The sequence below is a fragment of the Phascolarctos cinereus genome, unplaced genomic scaffold, assembly GCF_003287225.1.
Source record: "Phascolarctos cinereus isolate Bilbo 61053 unplaced genomic scaffold, phaCin_HiC Scaffold_7;HRSCAF=346, whole genome shotgun sequence".
Lineage (NCBI taxonomy): Eukaryota > Metazoa > Chordata > Mammalia > Diprotodontia > Phascolarctidae > Phascolarctos > Phascolarctos cinereus.
This window is the reverse complement of record NW_027556180.1, coordinates 48,374,581-48,384,689: the sequence shown is the minus strand read 5'-3', so window position 1 is coordinate 48,384,689 and position 10,109 is coordinate 48,374,581. Positions and strand designations below refer to the sequence as shown.

General features: G+C 36.5%; 1 non-coding gene across 1 annotated transcript; it reads right to left on the bottom strand.

Moving 5' to 3' along the window:
- Nucleotides 1–5,244: 5,244 nt before the first annotated feature.
- Nucleotides 5,245–5,369, bottom strand: LOC144454890 (U6atac minor spliceosomal RNA). Its single transcript, XR_013483444.1, has one exon. It is a non-coding gene; the product is annotated as a U6atac minor spliceosomal RNA (small nuclear RNA).
- Between the last annotated feature and the right edge of the window lie 4,740 nt (nucleotides 5,370–10,109).

Here is a 10,109-nt window from a genome sequence, read left to right as displayed (position 1 = left end):
GAGGCACACACACACAGGTAATATATGTGGCCAAGGCACATAAGTGAAGAGGCACACATATAAGGAATGGCTTCCTTTAAGTCCCAACTAAAGCTTCATCTTTTAGAGGAAGATTTTCCCAACCCCTCTTAATTCTAGTGTCTTCCCTCTGTTAATTATTTACTATTCATTCTGTATATAATTTGCTTTGTATGTATTTGTTTACATGTTGTCTTCTCCTTAGATTGTAAGACTTTTGAGGACAAGGACTGTCTTTTGCCTCTTTTTGTATGCACAGTGCTTGGCACAGTGCCTGTTACATTGTTGCACTTAATACATTTTTATTGATTCACTGACTTTGACTCTAGAAAATTCCTAATAGTTAAAAATATATATACATATAAATAAATACAACATAATTGGAGGGGGACAGGGACAGTCTCACAAGGAGGAGAGATAAGTAGATAAAACAGTCATTCAGTGCTTTATGTACTAACCACTAGAGATGTTAGATATAAGCAACCAGATAGTCCTTGCCCTCATGAAGCTTATGTTCTAATTGAAAAAAGCAACACCTAGGTGGTACTGGAAAGGGAGAGAAGAAAGGTACCCTCAAGGCATTGTGAAGACACAGACAAGTGACCTGGAGAGACTTAGGAAAACTAAAGATGCAGACTTGAAGAGGGAATACATTATAGACATTGGTGACAGCTTGTGCAAAAAATGCAAAGATGGGAAAACAGAACACAGCATACAAGGAAAAGCAAATAGGATAATTTGGCTAGAATATAGAATATATGAAGGTGAATAATGTAATAAGCCTGGAAAAGTAGGCTGGAGCCAAATTCAGCTCCCTTTAGATTAATTTATTTAAATGTCAGACAAGTGATTTGGGATTTCCTTTCATTATATTTTAGTATTATGAATTTTCAAAGGCAGAGTCCTAGCACTAGTGTTTTGGGGGTTCATTACATTTAGGTGCTATATTTCTGCTTTTTTTTCTTCTTTTTTACTATGAGTTGTCTCAGCTTTTCCTCATGCTTCTCCTGATACCTATAGTTGAGTTTAGCTCTACTAAAGTTTATATTAGTATATTTACTAAGCTTAATGCTTAGAGTAATGGGCAGGGAGAGGTTTTAGTGATCAATATGATTTAATAGACTAGGAAACTAATACAAGAGTCAGTGAACGACCTGGGACAGGAACTTCTCACCCTTAGTGTCCTAAGCTAGTCAAAGGAAGACAAAATATGGACTTCTATTCAGTTAAAAAAGGGGGGGGAGGGCAGAGTGAAATTCTGTGCAGATTTACATAAATGAGATGATACAAAGTGAAAGTATGGATGGCAGCTACAGATAAAGGAGAAATGGCTTCCCTATTGGATGCCTTTATTGACCTTATTTTTCACCTTTAAAAATTGAATTCTAAGAAAAGAAAATACACATTTTTTCCCTTGTTGCAACTTTCTGACATTTACAGTGATTCCAAGCCTAAATCTGACAACATTTATAAGGAACTGAAGTGACTGTTACTGCTGGAACGTGTCTTGGAGACTTTTTCTGTCGGAAGAGATGACAGTAACTTTCCCCATGCAGATTAAGCTGGTGTTTACAGATTTGCCCTGGGTGTGCATTTTTATCCAGCTGTGATCCAGTAACACTGCCTGATGAGTGCCAGACAGATCTTGGGATGTGGCAGGCTCCCAGGCCCATCGCTTTGGAGGAGAGCACAGTTCTAATCCGGCCATGCTAGCAAAGATCAGTGATTCCCTATCTTTAACAACATTTTAAAAATAGCTATCTTTTACCTAAATTTGTTCTTTCCCCCTCAAGATACAATGCTTGAGATGGTTGTGGAAAAGATTAGATTTGCATAATAATCTTCTGTGTATTTAGATGTTGATGGGAGATAAACACGTGATGTGTGGGAAAATAAATGCCCCAAGTATTGCTCGCTCGCTCTCTCTCTCTCTCTCTCTCTCTCTCTCTCTCTCTCTCTCTCTCTGTCTCTCACCTCTTATATTTGGAAAACTCCAAAGTGTCATTTTAACCCAGACATGGCAAGATTTCATAGCTTAAACCAGAGAGAGGAGAAACCATATTCTGGGCTAAATTGAAACAGCTTCAGATGTCATGAGCAAACAAGCCATGACAGTTGATGTTAACCCTTTCAGGATTGGAGCTATATCCATTAAAACAACAATGACAAACACTCTTGAGCCTACCCTCCTCCTTGTACACTCACACCTCACCAGTAATCATTTATCCTGAAAACAGCTTTTGTATCCAGGAAAGAAGTGATAAACTACTGTTTTCTGATATGGAAATCTAGCTTTCTGAGTTTTATTTATTTATTCATTAATTTATTTATAAATATATTTTATTTATATTTCATTTAAGAAATAAATAGGAAAGCATGGAGGAGCTTCAATCAACCTCTATGAGAAGAATGCATGCCTGTTAAATCAGGGTTCCTTCAATTTATGTTAGGGAGAAAATAGCCTGAATAAATGCATTGTGTGGGATTAAGAAATCTCTATAACGCTGTCTGAAGAATCTAGAAAACTATGTGTAATATTAACTTTTTAGCAGGAACTTGGTATAGTACCTAAAACACTAAACTTGGAAATAAAAAGGCCTACAAACCAGGGAATCAAAGAAAGGTAAAAGATAATCCCTGCTTTCAAGGAGTGTCCTGTCTAATGGGAGAGACATGATGCAAAGAACAAGTTATCTACAGGAAAAACTGGAGATAATGAAGAGATGAAGGCCACTAGAATTAAGAGGGATCAGAAAAAGCTTCCTACAGAAAGGATTTTAGCTGGGACTTGAAAAAAGCCATGTGCCCATGGGCAAGTCTCTTGGCATCTATGTTGTTTAGGCAACTCCCTCTGATTTATCTACAAAGTCATAGATAAGTTATGATTTAACTTTCTATCTTTATAAGCATTTATTATTTATTTATTTTAAACTTTTTTTTTTAAACAAAATATTTGAGTTCCAAATTCTCTCCTTCCCTCTTATCCCTTCCCTACCTACTGAGAAGGCAAGCAATATGATATCAATTATCCATGTAAAATCATGGAAACTATACTTCCATATTAGTCATAACATGTCCCCCCTCCAAAAGCAAGAAAAATAAAGTGAGAAAACTATACTTTGTTTTACACTCTGAGTTCATCAGTTCTTCCTCTGGAGGTGGATAGCATTTTTCATTATGAGCTATTTGGATTTTTTTTCCTTTTGGATCATTGTATTGATCAGAGTAGCTAAACATGTCACAGGTGATCATTATTACAATATTTCTGTTACTGTATACAGTGATCTTCTGGTTTCTATTCACCTCTCTTCACATCAGTTTATATAGGTCTTTCCATGATTTTTTTTCCTCTAAAACCATTCCCCTTGTCATTTCCTTTAACATAGTAGTACTCTATCACAATCATTTGCCACATGTTCAGACATTCCTGAATCGATGGGCATACCCTCAATTTCTAATTCTTTTGGGGGTGGGATTGAGACAATCAGGGTTAAGTGACTTGCCCAGGGTCACACAGCTAGTAAATATCAAGTGTCTGAGGCCAGGTTGGAACTGAGGCCCTCCTGACTCCAAGGCCAGAGCTCTATCCACTGTACCATGTAGCTGCCCTTCAATTTCTAATTCTTTGCCACCACACAAAGAGTTGGCATGCACATTTTTGTACAGATAGGTCTTTTTCCTTTTTCTTTGATCTCTTTGGGGGACTAAGCCTAGGAATATTGCTAGGTCAAAGAATATGCACTGTTTTATAACCCTTTAGAGTTAGTTCCAAATTGTTCTCCAAAATGTTCTCCAGAATGGGTGGACCAATTCACTGCTCCACCAAAAATTCATTATTGTACCTATTTTCCTTCATCTCTTAAAGCTTTTGTCATTTCTTATAAGTGTCAGGTGGTACCCTGAAGTTGTTTTAATTGCATTTCTTTAATCGATAGTGATTTAGAACATTTTTTTCGTATGACTACAGACAGATACCTTTGATGTCTTCTGAAAACTGCCTGTTCATATCCTTTGGTAATTTATCAATGGGGGAAAGGCTCTTATTTTTATAAATTTGACTCAGTTCCATATATACTCGAGAAAAGCGGCTTTTATCAGAGAAACTTGCCGTAAAATGTTTTGATATTACTTCATTGTCTATGGTACCTTTTATCAAAACGTAATTTTCTTGATCGAGGGCCATTTCTAGCTATCCTGATCCATATCTGTACACTGGTCCTGGATGGCTCCAGAGGAGAAAGTGAGGCTGGTAACTTTGCACAGCCCTGCCTCACTTAAATCCAGTTCACTCGCATGTCACGGCATCACCTCCCCAATGTCATGGTCCTCTTTGAGAATGAAGGACAGACAACAAGAGCAACAACAATTTTCCTGATTATCTCATATAATTAGGTGTATTTTTGCCTTTCTTTTATCTGAGATCATAAGTGCCACCCCTGCCTTTTTTCCTGACTTCAGCTAAAGCATAGCAGATTCTGTTCCATCTCCTTATTTTAACTCCATATGTGTGTCTTTCTGTTTCAAACATGTCTCTCATAAACAATATTTTATTGTATTCTGGTTGCTAATCCATTCTGCCATCCACTTGTGATTTATGGGTAAGCTCATCCCACTCACATTCACAGTTTTACATGAATTATCTTCTCATATAGGAATGTAAACAGTTTAACTTTATTTAGTCTCTTTTGATTTCTATCTTACCCTCTAGATCTAAGCTATGAGGGAATTTTTTCTTGAAAATTTCTTGAACTATGATATCTAAGCTATTTTTTATGACTTTTAGATAGTTCAATAATTCTTAAATTATCTTTCCTTGATCTATTTTTTAGGTCAGTCGGTTTTTCCAATGAGATACTTCATATTTTCTTCTATTTTTTTTTCATTCTTGAATTGTTTTTTATTGTTTCTGGACATCTCATGGAGTCATTAGCTCCCACTTGCCCAATTCTAATTTTTAAGGAATTACTTTCTTCAGTGAGCTTTTTTACCTTTTTTTTTTCAATTTTGCTAATTTTGCTTTTTAAGGAGTTATTTTCTTCAGTGAATTTTGTGCCTCTTTTACCATTATGCCAATTTAAAAAAAAATATTTTTTTTTTTTAGGCAACTGGGGTTAAGTGACTTGCCCACGGTCACACAGCTAGTAAGTGTCAAGTGTTTGGTCTGAGGCTGGATTTCAACTCAGGTTCTCCTGACTTCAGGGCTGGTGCTCTATCCACTGCTTCCCCTAAACATGGTTAGATGCCACAGAATAGGTGGCAATGCCTTAACCGTATATATGTTGTAAAGGCCACCAAGGCCTCTTCCATCCTTATCAAGGGGAGTGCTAACCTTCTCTCCTTTCATACAACACCAATTTTGTTTTTTAAGGTGTTATTTTCTTCTATATTTTTGTGCCTCTTTTACTAAGCTGTTAATTCTCTTTTAACAATTTTCTTCCTTCATTCTCATTTCCTAATTTTTCCTCTACCAATGTTCTCTCTCTCTCTCTCTCTCTCTCTCTCTCTCTCTCTCTCTCTCTCTCTCTCTCTCTCTCTCTCTCTCTCTCTCTCCCGGAATTCTTGTTGGGGTTTCCTCCAACTAGCATTTTTTCCATTGAGATTTTGCATGTAGCTGTTTTAGGGAAGCTAGGTGTCATGGTAGATAGAGTGCTAGGCTTGAAGTCAGGAAGACTTATCTTTCTGAGTTCAAATCTGGCCCTCTGACACTTACCAGCTATGTAACTTATTGTCAAATCACTTAACTCTGTTTGCCTCAATTTCCTCATCTGTTAAATGAACTGAAGAAGGAAACGGCAAACTAGTATCTTGGCCAAGAAAACCCCAAATGGGATCGTGAAGGGTTGGACATGACTAAAATGACTGAACAACAACGTTTTTTGTTTTGACTTTGTTGTCTTCTTCTGAGTTCATATCTTGGTTTTACCTACTATTGTAGTAGCTTTTTATGGTCAAGTTCTTTTTTTTTTTATTGCTGGCTCTTTTTTTCCAGCCTGTTTCTTGACCTTGAATTTTATGTTAAAGTTGGACTCTGATCATTGAAGAATGGAAAAATACTGTCCCAAGTTTCAGGCTTTATCTTGCTGCTTCCAAGGTAATGTGATCTAGGGAGAGGAGTGGTCACTCCCCTTCTGGTGTCTGCTGTGGTTTTTGCCCAGGAAGAGCCCCTGCTTCCCTGTATGTGCAAGCACTAGTGCTCTTCTTGTCCCTGGAATTGTGACCAGCACCCCAGCTTTCTTGTGACTAACCACAAGCACTCCTCTCCACCCTGGAACTGTGACCTTAAACTGTGTATGGGCAAGAGTTGCCAACCAGCACCAGCTATACTCAGTCCTAGTAAAGCATTGCCCATAATTTCTTTGTAACAAGTTGTCTGACTCCCTTACTGTCTCTGGGCTGAAAGCTTCTGATGTTGCTGCTTTCAAGACCACCTCCAGGGCCCATCATTGGTGCAGCCTCCATGTGGGCTCTAATCTGCTCTCATTCTGGTACCATCGACCTCTCCTGCTCACCTCCTAAGTTGTCTTAGCCTGCAAAAATGTTTCACTGTAGCTCTGCTGTTTAAAAATACAATTTGAGATGATATTTTAAAGCTGTTTGTTGGGGAATGTTGGAAGAGTTTTAATGGGTTGTTGCTCATAAATTGCCATCTTAATTATGTTCTTAATCAGCTGAAAAAGGTTCCCTATCAGAATGTTACTCACCAGAACTCTATATCAGGAGTTCTTCTCAAATAATCATAGATTTAAAGCTGGAAGTAATCTCAGAGGCCATCTAGTTCAATTTTCTTATTTTATAGATGATGAAATTGAGGCTCATATAGGTTAAGTGACTTGCCTAAATTCACACAGAGAGCAAGCACAAGAGTTCTCTTATTCCGGAGACAATGCTCTACTACCGTAATGTTTCTCCACTTCCCCAGGGTGAATAAATTCCTGACCCTTCCTAACAGCAATTACTAAATGAACTTAAAATGACAACTTAGCTGTACCTGTAGCATTAAAAATGCTAAGAAAATCTATTGAAGGGAAGAGGGAAATGACAAAATTTCCAAGTTTCTGAAATTTAATGTCCAAAATTAAATTCTAGAGAACTTTTCTATCCTATAAAAGAGTACTAACTATTTCAATTACTACCGGTCTTCATATATACACAAAACTAAGTGGGAAAGGAATCAACTAAATTCAGTCGAACAATTTGTTATTGACTGAAATGCAACAGATTATTTTTTTTATTCCGAAATATTTTTCTAAGCATTTGGTGTTTTAGTCTATTTCCAATATCTTGACTAGATTCTTCAATCACCTCAAAATTCTGGATCATGTTCAGTTGCTCTTCCCATTATTTTTTTTTAAGTGCCCATTCTAATTCCTTATACAGCACTTAAGGAACTGTTATAGTTAAGTCCAACTGTGGTGGCTCTACTGTACTTGATGGAAAAACAAAGGAATCTTGAAGGATAGTCTTTTTTTGTCTTTTTTTGTTTGTTGATTGACCTTGAAAGCTCTTTAGATGATTTAGCATTAGTCTTAGCTGGATTTCTGGCCAACTTTTCTATAAACTTGAGTCCCTTACTTTTCACTGTTTTGTGTGGTAATAATGCTTATAATCTGTTGTCTTTTTTCATATGATTTTACAAATTCACTGACTATTCTCCATGTATAGAATGCATTTCTTCCTCACCTCTACCCCTTAAAATCCTTAGTTTTCTTTAAGACAGTTTGAGTGCCATTATCTCTATGAACCATTCCCTGATCTCCCTCAGTACTAATGCCCTCTCCCAAAAAAGTGACTTGAATGCATTTTTCACCACATACTTATATTTGTGTATCTTGCCTAACTCAATATCATGTAAGTTCTTTGAGGGTAGAGACAATTCCACTTTTATTTTCTCTATAGTGTCTACAACAGTGCCTGAAACATAGTAAACATTTAACAAATGTTTACATTGGTTGGCACAATTTGCTATTCCTTTGTTTTCCATATTTCTCTACTTAGCAGAACGTTCAAATAGTTGCTGTGTAAGATAATTTCTAGGTTCTTTGAGTCTTTTCATTGTTGCAGTTCATTTAATCTGGTTAGACTTCCTTTGGAAATGGTGATAGTCTACATCTTTTCCCTTCTTTTATCCGTTTCTCATTTTTTTCTTTACTAAAATTGCTTGTTTAGAAACATCAAGTAAGAAATGGCTCAATTGTACAACCCATCTTATCACTTTAATCTTTTCTTCTTAATTTGTGATATATTTTGATCTTTGTTCTAAGTCTGACTTAGTACAGACAACTGGTTTGGAAATGATTCTTATATTGGTAACCAAGTTTTTCATGTCTGTTAAAACATGATATCATTTGGTGCTTGACAGGTCAACCAGTGGGCAAACATTTATTATCTACAACATGCCAGACATTGTACTAAGTTCTGGGGATATAAAGAAAGGTAAAAGATAACCCCTGCCCTAAAGGACCTCACAATCTAAACAAATATGTGCAAACAAGCTAGACATAGGGTAAATAGGACATAATTAAAAAAGAAAAGTCACTAGAATTAAGAGGGATTGGGAAAGATTTCCTATAGAAGGGAAGACTTCACAGTGTCTTCTTGACTTTTTTCTCAGAGAATGCATTCAATAGAAGTGTGAGGCTTCTGTGTGATACTTAAGCTTCTGTCATCTCTTATTTTCTATCTTATTTCCAAGCATATTTTTGCAACTTTTTTTTGCCCTCTCCCTAAATGTCCGTCTTTGTATTGATATCACCCAGTACAAGAGCTTATGCTAAAGCTCTCACCAAGTTTTTCATATGATTTCTTTACCTCCTTACCCTTTGAAACAGACAGTGGGACATAAGCTATGATTACATTCATGGTGTTCTTATCCTGAATGGTTATTTTGTGTACTATAGTACAAAATGACCAGATGTTCCATACAATGATATTTTATCAGATTCATAAGAAAATTAATCCTGCTAACTTTTTTTTTCCTCTCTAAGGACAACCTGTGATCCATCCTTTTAATTAACTGTCATTCCTTTTGTCTTCCAGTTTCATTTATACTAAGAATGTCAAAGTAAACATGATTCAATTCCTCTAATAGTGAGACCTTTTGTTGACCATGAGACAAGAAAGGGCCTCACATTTAGCACACTGATTGTTAATTTAATGCTTACAGGTATTTTAAAATTGATTCTTAGCATTCCTAATTCCCTCACTTTTCTATAGAAAACCACACAGGATTGAGGAATATTTTCCTTTTTTCATCAGTTCATTACCATAAAGCTAATCATTTTGTTGCCAGTCTGCATGGGGGTTATAAAACCTGTTTAAGATGAAGGTTATCTAAATTTATTTAAAAATCATTCATTGATGGTTATAAAATGCTGAAAAATGGGTTGGGGGGAATCAAGGCCCCTTAAAAAATGTGGGCAGATTATAAAATGTAGATGTCAGGCAAATAGGAGGGAAGAAGAACCATGCTGTAGAAAGTGTTCTTCCATTGGGTCAAAGGGCAAATCATTTTCACAAGGCAGAGAACAAGTAGGGGGCCTCTAAGCTAAGGAAGTCTTGGTCTTGAAGAAATTAAGAAGTTTATCTATAGGATAAGGATAAAGATTGAGCACTGAATACTCAGAGGGTAATAAAGAAGGGCTAAGGAGATAATTAGGGCCTTTATCCTGAAGAACAGTTGAAAATAGGCTGAATCCCATGAAAAGAGACTGATGCACCCCTTGAGTGAGAGAAAAAGCTAAGCCAAGCTATAGAAAAGCACATATTTAAATAAAGAAGCAAATAACAGTAACAGCTAAACATTGAGAAGAGTACTAGATTTGTACTTACATATTTACTTTGTTTTACTCTACTTATAGAATTAAACTGGAAAGAGAGGAGGAGAAGTGAGAACCAGGTACCTTGCTCACTTAAGAGAAAAAAAAAATCACTATTTTTTGTTTCCTTTCGAATAACAAGTTGCTTCTTTTGACTTTTTCTGTCTTTGTCCTGTCTTCTCATTCCAGAACCCACCTAATACTGGAGATGATAAAGGTTATCAAGAGTTCAGTAGCTGCCAAATGACCTGTCCCCGTGGCTTTTCAGGAGAAAAA